The following is a 16,133-nucleotide window of genomic DNA, read 5'->3' as shown; positions in this document are numbered from 1 at the left end:
ATCAATGTAAGAAATACAGCTTCCTTGGACATTTCAGTTGGTTAAGGTGCCATTGCAGGTGTTGGGCTCTGACACAGGCACTCTGTGAAACCTCTGCTTTGGGCCCAGACCAGTACATGACAGCATCTCATTATTGCAGGTACAGAGCTCACATAGGTTCCTGGTGGCACTCTGTTCAGTCCTCGGAGGAACTGTCTCACGTGACTCTGGCTACTGAGTGATGGTAACCTCCAGATCCAAAGGTTGAAGTGTGACTTCAGTCATGGTTGGCTGCTGAGCCAGCACAGGCTCTGGATGTAAAAGTGTCCCCTCAGGGTGCTATGGAAAAGCAATAGTGTGCTGCGAGGCTGTAGGAGAGGCAGCACTCATACTAGGTTGTCAAGTTCTGGTGAGTTCTGGATGGGGACATGTTACATCAGGATGCTTTGGCGGAGCTGTAGCCTGTTGCAGGGCTGTAGGATTTTCAGCCTTTATGGTTGGTTATGGAGTTGTGGAAGGCTCCGTGTAATAAGGTTGAACTATGACTTACGGCAAGGTCAGCTGCTGAGCCTGAACTGGCTCTGGATGTGGAAATATCAACTCAGGGTGCTTTGGAAGACCTCTAGTCTGCTAGGGGCTTGTAGCATATTCCATCTCCACAGCAGGTTCTGGAGTTACGGTGAGTTCCAGGCCCAAAGGCTGCTCTTCAGTCATGTTTGGGTAGTGAGCTTGAACAGGCTCTGGATGTGCAAGTGTTACCTCTGGGCGCTCTGGAGGAGCTGCAGTCTGCTGCAGGGCTGTAGGATGTGCAGCCTCCAGAGTAGGTTCTGTAGTTATGGTGAGCCCCTGGTCCAAATGTTGAATTTGTTCACATCACGATGGAAGGGAAGTTATATTTCAACCTCCTTTGCTGGCTCTGGAGGCTGAGCTGGTGTCTTCTGAAGGGATGGAGATGATTTTATCTCCTCAGGGGGTTGTGAAGGGAATTCCCCGCTGGGTTTAGTATTTGACCTGTTCAGTGGGCTTTGGTGGATGAGCTAAGATTTCTGCTTAGTTACAGATAGTTCAATCTTTTGGGGGGCTCTAGAGTCATAACCACCCTCCAGATCCACATCTCTAACATTGATATTAGCCAACACTGGATGCTGAGCTTCATCCAAACCTATAGGTGAGACTGTCACCTCATGCTGTAATAGAGAATTTTCCAGGCTGAGAGGGAGACTTCTGCTGGACTGGACAATGTTCTTCACTGGCAGGAGGCACTTGAGGTGGAGCTGAGCTCTTCTTCCACATTAAAGATGATGCAGCATTTTCGGGGCGTGGGGGTAGGTGCTGCTCTGGAACTTCTTCCTGGACTGACAAAGGTTTCAACATCTCAGAGGACACTGTGGCCTGAGCTGAGGCTTCTTACGGGGTGGAGCATATTTAACTGCCGCAGGAGTTTGTGGAAGCTGCGATAAAGCCTCCTCCTGGGTTGAAGTTGGTTCTCCCTCCTCAAGGGCTTCTGATTGCTGACCTGGAGCCTCCTGCTTGTTTGTAGAAGGTTTAACTTCTCCAGGATGCTCTGGAAATGCAGCGGAGGTCTCCTGCGGGGTTAAAGAATAAGGCTCTCTGGAGGCTGAGCTGAGGCTTGATTTGGGCTGCACAAGTGGGGGGCTCCTGACTGCAGCAGCCCAGGGATTGTGGAATGGGGAGTGGTGCACAGCTTCACAAGGAAGCCTCAGGGCTTGGCATCCCAGGAAGTTCAGAAATGCTAGTCCAGTTCTGGCAATCTGAACTCTCCTCGGAGCCGAAATCTGAGAGGCATTTTTCCTTCCTTTGGCCATACTGCTTCCAAGGAAAGTAGCTGACCCACAAAATGAACACCAGCTATGGCAACAGGGAAGGGGAAATATTGCCATTTTCTCAGAATTCTCAGTATCCATGTCTGATTCTTTCTTTTTAAGAAAAACAAAAGCTTTATATTCACCATGCTGATTTGAAACATGTTTGGAATATCCACGGTTTATCTTTAGAATATTTATTAAATGTCACATCATTCTTAAAAATATCCAAATTATTTATTTACTTATTTATACCACTAAAACATCTTACCTTATAATAGAGAAACATGCAAATTGACCGCACCTCTGCTATGCCCACGATTGGGCCAGCAGGAGGCTGGGGGCGGGACTCCGGGTGGCATATCCGCCATTGAGAAGATCAAGATGGCGGTGCCCAGTGGCCGGGCCCAGCCGCCGCTCCCTGGGGTGCCTGGGGCGATCGGCACCCCGGGGGGGCGTGGCTGGGCCCATCGGCACCCCGGGGGGCATGGCCGGACCCATGCCGCCGCTCCCGGGGGTGCCTGGGACCATCGGCACCCCGGGGGGCGTGGCTGGGCCCATGCCGCCGCTCCCCAGGGTGCCTGGGGCGATCGGCCACCTAGGGGGGCGTGTCCGGGCCCCTCCCGGCCCTCCTGCCCCTCCCGGGGGTCCTGGGGTTGATCGGCCACCTGGGGGGGCATGGCCGGGCCCCTCCCGCCCCTCCCGGGGGTCCGGGGGTCGATCGGCCACTTGGGGGGGCGTGGCCGGGCCCCTCCCGCCCCTCCCGAGGGTCCCGGGGGTCCCAGGGGCCGAGGCTTTCCGGGCCTTGGGCACCAGCGGGGAGCCTGCACCGATCGCAGGAAACCACTGGGGGGCGGCTCCTGTGATCGGTAGCAGGGACGCTGGGTGCGGCGAGCCCAAGGCCGGGAAAGCCTGGGGCGGAGGCTTTCCCGGCCTTGGGCACCAGTGGGCAGCCTGCACGGATCACAGGAAACCACTGGGGGTCGGCTCCTGCGATCCTTAGCAAGGATGTTGGGTGCCGCCGAGACCAAGGCCACCGCCAGGGGCCAAGCCCCGACCCTGAAAAAGGCAGAAGGCGGTGGCCACAGCCAAGGCCTGGGTCCCTGGTGCCGGCAGAAAACTGGTGCAGGCAGCCAGGTGAATGAAGGTCTATTGCACGAATCTTCATGCAAACGGGCTACTAGTGCTATTATAAAGACCTTAAATCAAAATATGAATGTATTGCTTTCCTATGTACTAGAGGCAAACTGGAGCAAAAAATTTTTGCTTAGTTCTAGCTGATATGAAATCAGCAATCTTTCTATTTTAACTCTTTCCATCAGTTGATAAATGTGTTGTAAGTGCTTTTCTTTACATACATTTAAGACTGCCTGGAAGTACTGAATATCATGGTGTGAAGAGCTTTTACTCTTAGGTAAGAAGAAATTGATTTTCACTTGTCCCAAATATTCCATGAATTGTTAACACTTCATGAAGCAAAAGATGAAGCAGTAATTTAGAAATTTTGTCAGAATTTCAAAACAAAGTGCATTAAATTGTTATATTAATGTAATGTAATATTAAGGTTAGAAAATTATAACTTATATACAGTTTAACAGATCATGTTCTTAAATAACAAGTCAAATGAACTAAAATTTGCACACAGATGTTGGATAATATTTATTACTGGAGGCCTGGTGCATGAAGTTTGTGCATGGGGGTGGGGGTGGTGTTCCTCAGCCCGGCCTGCACCGTCTCACAATCCGGGACCACTGGCTCTTAACCACTCCCCTGCCTGCCTGCCTCATTGCCCCTAACTGCTCACCTGCCTGCCTCATTGCCCCCAACCACTCGCCTGCCTGATCACCCCTAACTGCGTGCCTGCCTGCCTGATAGCCCCTAATCACCCCCTGCTGTGGCGGCTTCGTCCAGAAGGTCATTCAACCGTCTGGTCTAATTAGCATATTATGCTTTTATTCTTATCCTAATATATAAAGACCCAGGTCTGTAACATCTATAAAACCCAAGGCTCAACCAGACACAAGGCTGCATGCACAGCATGCTGAGAGGGCTGAACTGCCGACCTCTGAGAGAGAGAGAGGCAGGGACTTGCATCACTGGGGACTTGCATGAGGCTGCCTCATGGCACCCCGCATCCCTCCCTGACAGACCACTGAGACTCCAAGCCAGCAAGGGCCTCCTCCAGGCCGCTGCCCCAGGTCCCTTGCCCTAGGCCCGAGAGTGCAGTGCCAGGGCCAGCGTGGCCTGGGGGGCCGTGTTTACACCGCCAAGTTCTCCGCTTGCACCCTGGCCCATGCATCCTTCCTCCCTCCTCTTGGTGGTTGGCTCCTGCCTACATGCATGCCGGGCAGGCCCGACTGCACCGGGGAGTGAGCCATGGCAATCAGGTGGCCACTTCCTGGGATGGGATGGCCGGGCCACAGCAATTCACAAGGGTGACGAGGCCCACAGGGCATGTGCAGCCCTCTGGCGGAGCGGGTGGCCAGCCAAGCCAAGTCTGGCTTTGGTGGGGCCAGCGGGAGCTCGAGGCCATCCCAGCCCTCACAGGTCCTGGGCCGGACAGTGGCTCAGCAGCGAGCGATGTCTCCATACACGGCGCCCGGGGGGCAGCCACAAGCTGCTGTGACCCCGTCCCATGCTTCAGGGAGGGGATGATGCTCGTGGCCACCGGCACCCTAGGCCACACCACCTGCACCACCACCTGCTGGGCTGGCAGTGTCCAGAGCATCATGGGCGAGCTGCTCCTGCCCCTGGTGGTGGAACGGGGAGGAGGGTGCTGAGTGCAGGGAGGGGACCTCAGGTGGGGTCCTCCCGCCACGGGGGAAGGGGCCCGGCCTGGGCCCGGTGGTGAGCTTAGGAAGTCTGGCTGAGCAGGCGCTGGTTCATACCAACTGTTACTCTGCCATCTTCCTCCAGCCCTCTAAGCTAGCCTCCCTGCCCCACCTGCCTGGGGGAATGGGCTCTGGGCGACCTCCCCAAGCCAGACTGTGGACCCGGAGACCTCAAGGAAGAGTGCCCAGTGGGGCCCAGGTGGGGGCCGGTGCAGAACTCCCAGGGCAGAGCTGCTTCGGTGTCTCGGTGAAGTTTGCAACAGACGCAAGGAGGAAACCAAGAGGGAAAAGGCCGGGAGCCGTGAATTCCCAGCACTTTAGCCACTTGAAAACAGCGCTGCTTGGAATGTGAGGCGGCTTTACCTTTAGCTGAGAAGGCAGGGGGCTGAACCCCACCATTGCTGGGCTCCTGTTGGTTCGAGGCCTGAGCATCCACCACAACAAGGAATAAAAAGGGGGGGAGGGGCCCAGAGGAAGGGCAGACAATTGAAGGAAACTGTGTCTAGACTTTCCCCAGCCCTCTCCCTCTTTCTGCTGCCTACAAAAGCCTCAGGCCCAGCCACAGTTCTGTCTCCACATTTTAGTCCCCTATTCTCCAACCACAAAGGAGTCTGTGTTGCCTTCAGAAAGTATCTATATACCTGATTGTCCGGTTGTCTCCTGCAGAGGAAGGCCAGACTTGGCTTAGGCCCAATCCCCTTGGGAAGTGGGCCTAAGCCATCAGTAGGACATCCCTTGAGGGCTCCCGGACTGTGAGAGGGGGTAGGCCGGGCTGAGGGACAACCCCCACCCCCAGTGCAGGAATTTTTGTGCACCGGGCCTCTAGTAGATATATAATACACACCCATATATGTTTTCTGTTTATGTATTTTCATTAGTGTTATTTTTACAAATGGCATTGAAATATTTCCAAGCTTTTATAATAAACATTATTCAAAAGGTGTTAGAGGTTGTCACCTCTGTTAACTCAGTAGCATTATGTTTAAGAAAGTTTGAAATTTCCTATAGAACCAATGGGAAGTTAGATTGCAGATTCCTAATTCCTTAAATGGCTGGCATGAAACGTATTCATGTTGAAATATACTAATGTATCATCTTCACAAGGCTAATATTGTTCATGAATGGGTTACTTGAATCAAACAGCCTGCTGGGCTGGGGATTTAAACAATATTCTATCAGCAGATCACCTGGTCCCTCTACTCATCTATTTTTAGTGCTCATATATCCCATATGGTATTATGTGTGAGAAAATACAAATCCAGAAGAGTTATGTTACTTACCTGAAGTTATGAAATCAGTAGCAGAGTCATTTTTATCAGTAGTATAAGCATTTTTATTTGATTTTTAGAGAGGGAGGAAGTGAGAGAGAGAAATATCAATGTGAGAGATATTGGCCAGGACAGTAGTATACACATTTTAAGTATTATTATTGCTTTTAAGTTGCTGTGCCTGCAACCCCAGTTTCAGTTAGGGAAAGCAATGCTCTGCACATGCTGTGTGCCCATGAGCACGTGTGTGTGTGTGTGTGTGTGTGTGTGCGTGTGTGTGTATATACAGTGAAGAGGCTGTCTAGGCACAAGAATGACATGGGCAAAACTTGGGAAAGTGGTTTTTGGTTCTATTCTGGCCTTAAACATTCTGCTTTACCAAATGTTCACCAATTTAAATGTTAATCTAATCCCCAAAAACTCTCATGTAAAGAAGTAGAATTATGTTTGACCAAACGCCTGTGCACATCATTCATTGCCTGGCCAAGTGACACATAAAAATAGCCTTTACAATTGGAAATGATGCTCTTATTGCTATACAACATACTTATTCAAGAGAATGCCAAGTAGAAAAAGAATGTGTTGACAATATTTAAATAACAAATTATATTTTTATATCCAAACACTTTTATATGTGGGTACAAGCCTTTAATAAATTCACTGTGGTTTCATTTATAGTTATGCCATGATTTTATGTGTTTGAAAAGAACAATTTTACCACAGGTTTATAATCATTATAGCCTTTGGCTTTTTTTCAGGTTTTGGGGGTAAAATCTACTACCTATGCATAACATTGACAATAAGAATATAAGGTATTACTACATGATGGCACTCATGTGCTGCAGATATTGGATAGATACTCACTAAAAATGCTGTCTTATTGACTAAGTTTTAATTTCATTCTTTGCATTAGATTGAGTAATGTGATTAGTTCTTGCCACAGAACATGTGTAGAAGTGCAGTATATTATTCCTGGGTTCAGGTATTTAGGAAGGGTATTATTTCTCCACCTTCTCTTCCCATCAACAGAAAACTTAAAAGTTACATTTACAGATGTTACAGATAACACAAGGTAGAAGGAGCTAGGGTTTCTGAATAAATATGTGAAGCAAAAACCTTTTCTCAGTCACCTCCCGTCCCCAAATCACTACATTATAATGTGAATGAGCCATAATATTTATGATATTAAATCATTTATCATTTTCCATATTTTTATGGTAGCTAGCCTATCCTGACTAATTAACATATCATGCAAGCATTTTCACACTGCCTGACATCAAGTAACCACTTAATGAATGGCAGCTGTGATAAAAACTTTTTATGTCAAATGATAAAATATACTCTCTGTATTAAATATCCCTGCTGATAAAAAGACGCTTCTTAACAGATAGGCTACTTTGATTTTTACAAAGTAACTACAGTTCAAGTAAATATAATTTTATGCAACAGAATTTTGATATAGCATAAGATGTATCCAAATTACTTACATAATATTTTTTAAAGTATGGTTTTTATTGGTTTTTAGAGAGAGAGGAAGGGAGAGGGAGAGAGGGGTAGAAACATCAATGATGAGAGAGAATCTTTGAGCAGCTGCCTCCTGCATGCCTCCTACTGGGGATTGAGCCAGCATCCCAGGAATCAAACTGGCCACCTCTTGGTTCCTGGGTTGACGATCAACCACAGAGCCACACTTGCCGGGCCTTATATAATAAAGATTCACCCAATATGAATATTTTAGGCATTTCCCTCATCTCCATTATTGTGAATTTAAAAGAAAGCCATGTCTTTTCTAATGGTAGTTAGCTTAATCTATTTCTGTAGTCATTATGCTGTATTCCACAATTCAGAGCTGGCATTATTAGTTTGTTTTTTTTCTGAATTATTTCTATATGCTGGATGTCATTCTGTGACTGATGCCATTCATTGTCTACCACAGAGTAGCCCTAACTTTCTTTGTTGAGTGAATAGATCATGGTATGGAGTTGATCCTTGAACAATGCAGGGGTTAGAGGCACTGACCCCCATGCAGTAGAAAATCTGCATATAACCTTTGAATCCCTCAAAACTTAACTATTAATAGCTTACTATTGACTGAAAGCCTTGCTGATAACATAAATAACTGATTAACATGTTTTTGTATGTTATATGCATTATATACTATATTCGTATAATAATAAGCTAGAGAAAATAAAATGTTAAGAAAAATCATAAGGAAGAGAAAATGCACTATCGTATTTGTTGAAAGCCTGACTAGCATGGCTCAGTGGTTGAGTGTTGACCTATGAACCAGGAGGTCATAGTTTGATTTCTGATCAGGGCACATGCCCAGGTTTCAGTCTCCATCCCAGGTGCAGGACATGCAGGAGGCAGCCAATCAATGATTCTCTCTCAATCACTGATGTTTATCTCTCTTTCTCTCCCTCTCCCTTCCTCTCTGAAATCAATAAAAATATATTTTAAAAAATCCGTATAAGCGATCCCTTGACGTTCAAACCCATGCTGTTCAAGAGTCAACAGTATTTTTCTTTTTCACATATAGATATATGACAACCCACTGTCCTCCAAATGGGTAATTTATATATCATTATCTAAAGTATTATTTAATTTTTTATTTAGTTATTTTTCTTTTGATTTGAAAATTGTGAATAATGTTGACTATTCTACAATCTGGCTTACTGCAAGATTAAAAGAGATGGTTAGGAAAGCTTAGATCAATAAAAAGTAAATATTTTCCAGCTCACAGCACATCAAAAAGTAGAAATTGCCCAGCTGAGCCATGAATGCAATGCCTAGTCAGGATCCATTTCCATTCTATCAACTCATTTTGGAGACTTCAGAGTCTACCCTCATGTAGATAGTCATTGGTTTTCTTTTTTAATAATTATTTATTAAGGAGATTGTAGGGAAATTAGAAATCACTAATAATTGGAAGCAAATGTGACCTACTTAATAAAAAAATAGATAAATTAAAGAAAAGGTAAATAAGAATAAGACTTGTGGGGTCAGATATCCTAGAACTGAGAGAGGATAATAATTCTAAATATGCTGTAATTTTTAAGGTAACTATATACACATTTCTATCTGAAAGTTTTAAGAATATGTGATTTTGCTTGAGCTCTCTAATTATTGACAGGGTCTAAGTAGGCTAGAGTAATTCATCTTTTCAATGACATTGACAAAAAATATCTTTATCACTGAAATATTCATCAACCTGAAATATAGCATACTTTTAGTATGATAAAGGGTTTGAACATCTGAATAGATGGCTGATTGTAATAAGAACAACTAATGTAGCTTCCAGTTAAAGAATTTAAGAGCATATTTTACGAATACCAGGAGACAACCTTTAAAAATACATGTGGGCCTGGCTGGCGTGGTTCAGTGGTTGAGCATTGACCTATGAACCAGGAGATCACAGTTCCATTCCAGGTCAGGGCACATGCCCGGGTTGCAGGCTAGATCTTCAGTGTGGGGCATGCAGGGGGCAGCCGATCGTTGATGTTTCTATCTCTCTCTCCCTCTCCCTTCCTCTCTGAAATTAATAAAAATATTAAAAAAAATATTTGCAGAATCAGCCAGTCAGAGAAAGACAGATACTATATGATCTCACTAATATGTAGTACCCAATGAACAAAATAAAAAGAAACTGAGTACAAAATAGAACCAGAGATTTTGGATCCATGGAACAGACTGACAAATGTTGGGGGGCGGGGTGGAGGATGAGGTGGACTGGATACAAGAAGGTGAAGAGATTTGCCAAAAAATGTATCTGCATAGCCCATGGACACAGACAACAGTGTGGTGAAGGACAGGGGAAGAGGGGGTGGAAACTGGGCAGAGGTGAGCAAGGTGGGGGGAGGGAATGGGGGACATCTGTAATAGTGTCAACAATAAAATTTTAAAAATGCTATTTACTTCAGTAGAATAAATCTTACTACAGGTACAGGGTGTATCTCCCATTGTGAAACATAGTTTAAAGTTAATTTATACTGTATGAGTCCATAAAAGTAAATTAAAAGGTTGATAGTAATCTAGGAATTGATTATCAAACATGATAAATGATCTATCTACCTCAGATTGAAGAGCAAAATTTATTTGTATATAAGAAATTTTATATGCCTTTTTTGTTACTATGAAAAAAAATCATAAGCTAATGAAATGACAAGTCCCTTTTCTAGGATTTGGCACAGGAAAATAAAACACAAAACAGATAAGTACTAGAATTAGAATGACTTCAGAAATTGTGATCTCATCATCATATAAAATCTTAAGTAGTAATAATTAGTTTTCATATGCATATTTAATAAGAATATATTTACACATTTTAAGAGCCAAAATACAAAAATACATTTAAGCTATTTAATCACTTGATTAAGAGGATGTAGATATCATTCAGTAAAATATCAGGACAAGGACTATGTATTAATATTCTTTGGTTTACAGAGTCATTCGCATAATGACTATTAAATGGGCTCTCTGTGCCCATCATGGTAACAGTCAAGAAAGCAATCATTATTCTGAATAAACCTGTGCTAGTCTTGAGAACTCAGCCAACAGAAAAGTTAAACCTAATGATTTTGAAGAGTGTAAATGCTTCCTTAGTGGATAATAGACTTCCACCTGCAAGGCTATTTAAAATTAAATTTAGAAAAGTTTAAGTGAATCCTATCCATAGCATTGACATTTTAAAAATAATTACTACATAACATAATTGTAATGTTAAAATTTAGCCTATTAAAGAATCTTGTAATTTTAATTCTAAATAACTAATTAATTTTAATTCAAAATAAATATTTTCACACCTGATTTAGACCTGAATTCTAAGTTGAAAACTCACTAAATTTTATACCATATTAAAACATACTAGAGGATTTCAGATCATACACAGGGTATCCCCAAAAAATGTATATACACTTTAACAGCTAATAGCTCAGTTTTGAAAATGAAATGTATTTTAATAAACACTGCCTTTAAAATTATTCAAAGTGTGTGTATACATTTTTGGGGACACCCTATATATTGAGGTTGTTGAAGAGCATACACAATTTGTTGTGGGCAACTAGCTTGTGAGTAGATAATGAAATTCAAATTTATAACATCTGAAAGCATTTCTTGTTGCCAGTTTATATGAATTCTTATTGAGCTTATTTGTATTTACCAATAATTTAATTTGGCTCATGGTTAACTGAAGGAATATTGACAGTTTGATGTACAATATTATAGTCTTCATATCAAATAGGGTGGGAGTACTTCTGGCCTAAATACAGTGGTACAAAAGCAGCATTTCTCTCTATTTCATATTAACAAAACAAAACAAAAAAGAGAAACATTTCAGAAACAGCTGAAATGCAGACCCTTCCCCAATAAAAAATATTGTGGCAGCCAAAAGTAGTGAAGATAGATCATGGAGCATGCAGGGAAAAAATTGAGTTAAGACACAGACCAAAACTTATACATATAATTCAAATATGGAAGAGCCATTATCATTTTAATTAAAAATAAGTGGCATACCATAGATTGAAAAACCCTAAATTCCATGTTTGCAACAACAGGAAGGTTGCTAGGCCAATGAAAGGCAAGGGCTTCCCTGGATCCCAAAGAAGATGCAAGAGGCACGGGAGACAGGCTGAGTATCCCTGAGCTGCATATTCTCCCTTCCCCCATCTCTCTTCCTCACCTCTTTGTTTTCCTGGGGGGCTGATATTTTTGTTTTTATCCACAGAACACTTTTGCCTTCTGTGATAAGGTTTGGCTAATGAGAAGAAATAGTGGGGCCTCTAATGGAAGGAGAGAAAGGTTGGGCATTTCACATTCCAGCCCTTTGCCTAACAGAAACTTTAATCTACCAAAGATTGCAGTTTTTGTCAGAAAGCCCACTTCCACAAGTCTCCCCAGTACTTTAGGTACAAAGGTGCTTCTTGGTAGCCCTGGGTTGCCTCAGCTACTATTTTCAATTCCCCTAAAAAATGCCACATCCTTGTAAATATTCCCTTCATACCTATTTGAGTATTCCATCTTTTCCAATTCAATATCCAATGATTCGGTAATTTATACCAGAAGTAGTTTAGACATAAACTCTAGTAATGAGCTTTTGGAATTGAGATGATCAAATATTTGAGGAGTATTGGGTCTTTAAAGAATAGGATTGAGACACTGGCATGGATCCAGATGGGACAGAGAATACTCAATTATCCCAGACATGTCCTGTCTCCCATTTGATTTTTTTCCCTGCATAAATACATTCTAATGACGTTAACTAGAGCAGTTGTGTCATAAAGGGATGTCAGTTGCCTTTAGTATCTACCAATCTCTCAGCTACTGTAAAAATTAAATATCAGCACAGCCCAGAGAGAAGGCGTCTATACTTTGAGAGAGTTGCAGAACCTCACCAATTTGTGACAGCAAGAGACTGAGGACCATGTAGGAGAGTGATGTTAAGATTATTAGACTAACAAAGAGGAAGCAAAGCCTTCTCTTAATGATATGGGGTTTAATATGTTGACTTAAGAAATTGTGAGTGACATTAATAGTCTCTAGGCTGGTTAATTGAAGATGGATTTAACAACGAGGGTCCAATTTATGCTCAGGAATCCCCTATTCAACTGTATTTCACAGTAGGATGTGAAATATGTTTCCTTCAGCATGGAAAAATGAAGAAACTAAGAAATGCATTAAGGAAATGGAACAGGAAAGTGCACCATCATCTCTGGAAATCTCTGGGTTTATTTTTTGTTCCTTCTAGGCAAGAGAGGATTTTAGGAGATGTTGCAATGGAATTGGACTCCCCGTTTTCAGTGGAAATAATGAGCATTCTGAGTGGTAGGAGCCAGTTGGTAGCACTTAACCTTCACAGAGCCCAGCAGAATAAATGGCGGGTGAAATTACCATAACTAGGCCAGAGGGACAGACTAGTTATCAGAGTGTTTTGATCAGCAGAGAATTGTGGAGAAGGCTAATTGATTACAGGGTCTTTAGAACTGGAACAGATGGGGAGCCTACAAAGGTGCTGTTTGGAATATATAATTAGAAACATTCTTGGTCTGGTGGTAAGAATCCTAGATCAAGTCAACACACCCATATGCGCACACACATACACATCTTCAATAAATTCGGAATACATGAATATATTCTCAGTAGTAAAAAGAGAAAAATTATTTTTTCACCCCAAAGTCACTTTTTTTAATGAGCAAACACAAGCATTAAGCATTATCCACACTACAAGATAGTGTGGATAATGCTTAGATCAAGAATTTAGCCTACCAGACAATTAAGTGATATTATTCTGAAACAACTAGCCAATGCATTTAGAACAGATAAATGAGAACTATGAAATAGGGATAGTGAGAAGATTCTTTTAATTCTTCAAAATGATTATATTATACTTAGAAAATTGAGATGGTATAAATTTCTGTTACAAAATTTAAAAATTTACAAACTGTTAAGACAAAAAGTAATATATCCACTAACTTCATATGCACAGCAGTTGTATTTCAAAAGCAGCATAAATATATTTCAAAAAATAGATTCAAAGTGAGCATCAACCTACCTAAAGACATTCTTAAGATGCATTCAAGGTAAACTTGAATAAGTAACAAAGGCATTTGATAGACATTCAAAATATAAAATATTTTATTTTTCCTTAAATAATTCACACATAAATTGGTAAAATAATTAGAAAGGCAATTTTGAAATAATTTTCAAAACTGTCAAATACACACATTCATTGATCCTGAAATTCCTCTTCTCTGAATTAATTCTATAGGTTTGTGTCCAAGAATTGGAGAAGGAATGAAGAAGCTTAACTGAGCTTTTTTTTTAATAATCCCAAAATATTGAACCTAACTTTAATACCTGTCAGTAGGGGAGACACACTGATCATATATTAATGTGTATATTGGCTTTAAAAGTAGATTAGAAATAATAAGAAAACACTTTACATTGAATGAATAAAGTCAGGTTTATTTTTGAATTAAAAATTATTTGTTTCAACATGAAAACATTAACAAATTTAAAAAATTATATAGGTACTACTTCCCTCCTTCCACTATATTATTACCTTAAAAATCTTCTACATCCAAAGAGTATTTCTTAGGAAACAATGTTTTATAAAACAAAAAGTCAAAAATGTTATTATTTTTAAAAGTTAATTTTAGAGAGAATTAAGTAAAATTAACATGAAACATCACCTTAGGGATTTTAAGGGGTAGTAATCCAGGGGTTATGCTATATTGTTAATGGGAGTATAAATTGATACAACCTCCCTGAAAGCAACTTGAACTATCGATCCTACTTTTAAATATACATATATTTTGAATCAAGGATACCATTCATGTGCCAAAAGTGTATTTTCACCAAGAGATTATTAGTAAACTAGAGGCCCGGTGCATGAAATTCATGCACTGAGGGGGGATATCCCTCAGCCCAGCCTGCACCCTCTCCATTTGGGACATCCCTCTCACAATCTGAGACTGCTGGTTCCTAACCACTTGAATGCCTGCCTGCCTGATTGCCCCTAACCACTTCTGCCTGCCAGGCCTGTTCGCCCCCAATTGCCCTCCCCTGCTGGCCTGATCACCCACAACTGCCCTCCCCTGCTGGCCATCTTGTGGTGGCCATCTTGTGGCAGCCATCTTGTGATGACATAGGAACATCCATCTTGTGGCCGCCATCTTGTGATGACGTGAGGGTGTCACGCAAGGGTGTGAGGGCCACGTAGGCTTTTATTAGTATAGATGTAAAAATTGAATAATAAAAATGCATATTTATAAAACCTAGTCAAATAAATATACCAAAAACATATAAAGGAATATTATAACTTACCACATTTTCCAACTATATTACTAAATATATATTAGAAGCATTTTGTTTAAAACAAAATTTTAAATATTTACAAATTTATTTATTCAAAGAAATACTGTTTGAAATCTATTTAAATATAAAACTTAAACTAGTCTTTAATACCCAATTAGTAGTCTTAAAAGTATGGCCATATTATACATGACTCTCTTTTGATACATGTTTTAAAAAGTATGAGAAAATATAAAGTAAACTCATAAAGTTTCCAAACTTTAATGCTTTAGATTTAGGTGTCACAACTTTATGAAACTGTAGGTGAAACTTGACAAAATTTATATTGAAAGATAGGAAGTTGGAAGTGTGAGATACTAAGTATATTAGTATGTTATTATTTAAGAATCTAGATTCTGATTTGTGTTTGAATATAAAATAAAAGTTATGTCAATTACTGTATTAATTTTTGAAACAAAGTCTTAACTAATTTGAATTTTTCAGGCAAAAGCTTTCTTTGAATTTAATTATCTGAATTTTATCTATGTTTTAACTTAAAAAGTCAACAAGATTTTTGGAAGTGTCCCTATATAAACATTGATAATACCTTTAACATTACATATTGCTCATATCTACATAATAGGATAACCCAAGTTTGCAGAGGATCAGAAAGCTGCACAAGGAAAGCATATTATAATAGTATAATTCAGCCTTATGAAAAATTTAGTTTCACATATCTCAAGACAGTGAGTAATGTGGCACCAAGATATTAGTTAAATTGACCAATTAGTGTTCATCAAAACTGCTACATTGGTATGCCCCACTGTCTATTTCTTTCTCATTGAGAATACTTTGAATAATAGAAAAAGTGCATATAATGTCTACCTCACTTTTAACTAAGATATGAGAATAAAGAAAAGTAAAATTTTGCACTGCTAGTGGGAATGCAGACTGGTGCAGCCACTGTGGAGAAGAGTATGGAGTTTCCTCAAAAAACTAAAAATGGAACTTCCATTTGACCCAGTAATTCCACTTCTAGGAATATATCCCAAGAAACTAGAAACACCAATCAGAAAGGATATATGCACCCCTATGTTCATAGCAGCACAATTCATCATAGCTAAGATTTGGAAACAGCCTAAATGCCCATCAGCAGATGAGTGGATTAGAAAACTATGGTACATCTACACAATGGACTACTATGCTGCTATAAAAAAGAAGGAATTCTTACCATTTGCAGCAGCATGGATGGACCTGGAGAGCATTATGTTAAGTGAAATAAGCCAGGCAATAAAAGAAAAATACCACATGATCTCACTCATTTATGGAAAATAAAGAACATTATAACCTGATGAACAAAAAGATAGATACAGAGGCAGTAAAGCACCGAACAGACTGTCAAATTACAGTGGGAAGGCTGGGGAGTGTTGGGGAGGCGGGGAAGG

General features: G+C 41.2%; 1 pseudogene across 1 annotated transcript in view; it reads left to right on the top strand.

Moving 5' to 3' along the window:
* Positions 1–4,757: 4,757 nt before the first annotated feature.
* LOC307099060 (4-trimethylaminobutyraldehyde dehydrogenase-like) overlaps positions 4,758–16,133 on the top strand; it is a 77,953-nt pseudogene continuing 66,577 nt past the window's right edge. Inside the window, exon 1 of the transcript in view lies at positions 4,758–4,981. The product of the transcript in view is annotated as a 4-trimethylaminobutyraldehyde dehydrogenase-like (transcript). The remainder of the gene's footprint in view (positions 4,982–16,133) is intronic.

This window comes from Cnephaeus nilssonii (genome assembly GCF_951640355.1).
Source record: "Cnephaeus nilssonii genome assembly, chromosome: 5".
NCBI classification, from domain to species: Eukaryota; Metazoa; Chordata; class Mammalia; order Chiroptera; family Vespertilionidae; genus Cnephaeus; species Cnephaeus nilssonii.
This window is presented reverse-complemented; position numbering and strand designations above follow the sequence as displayed.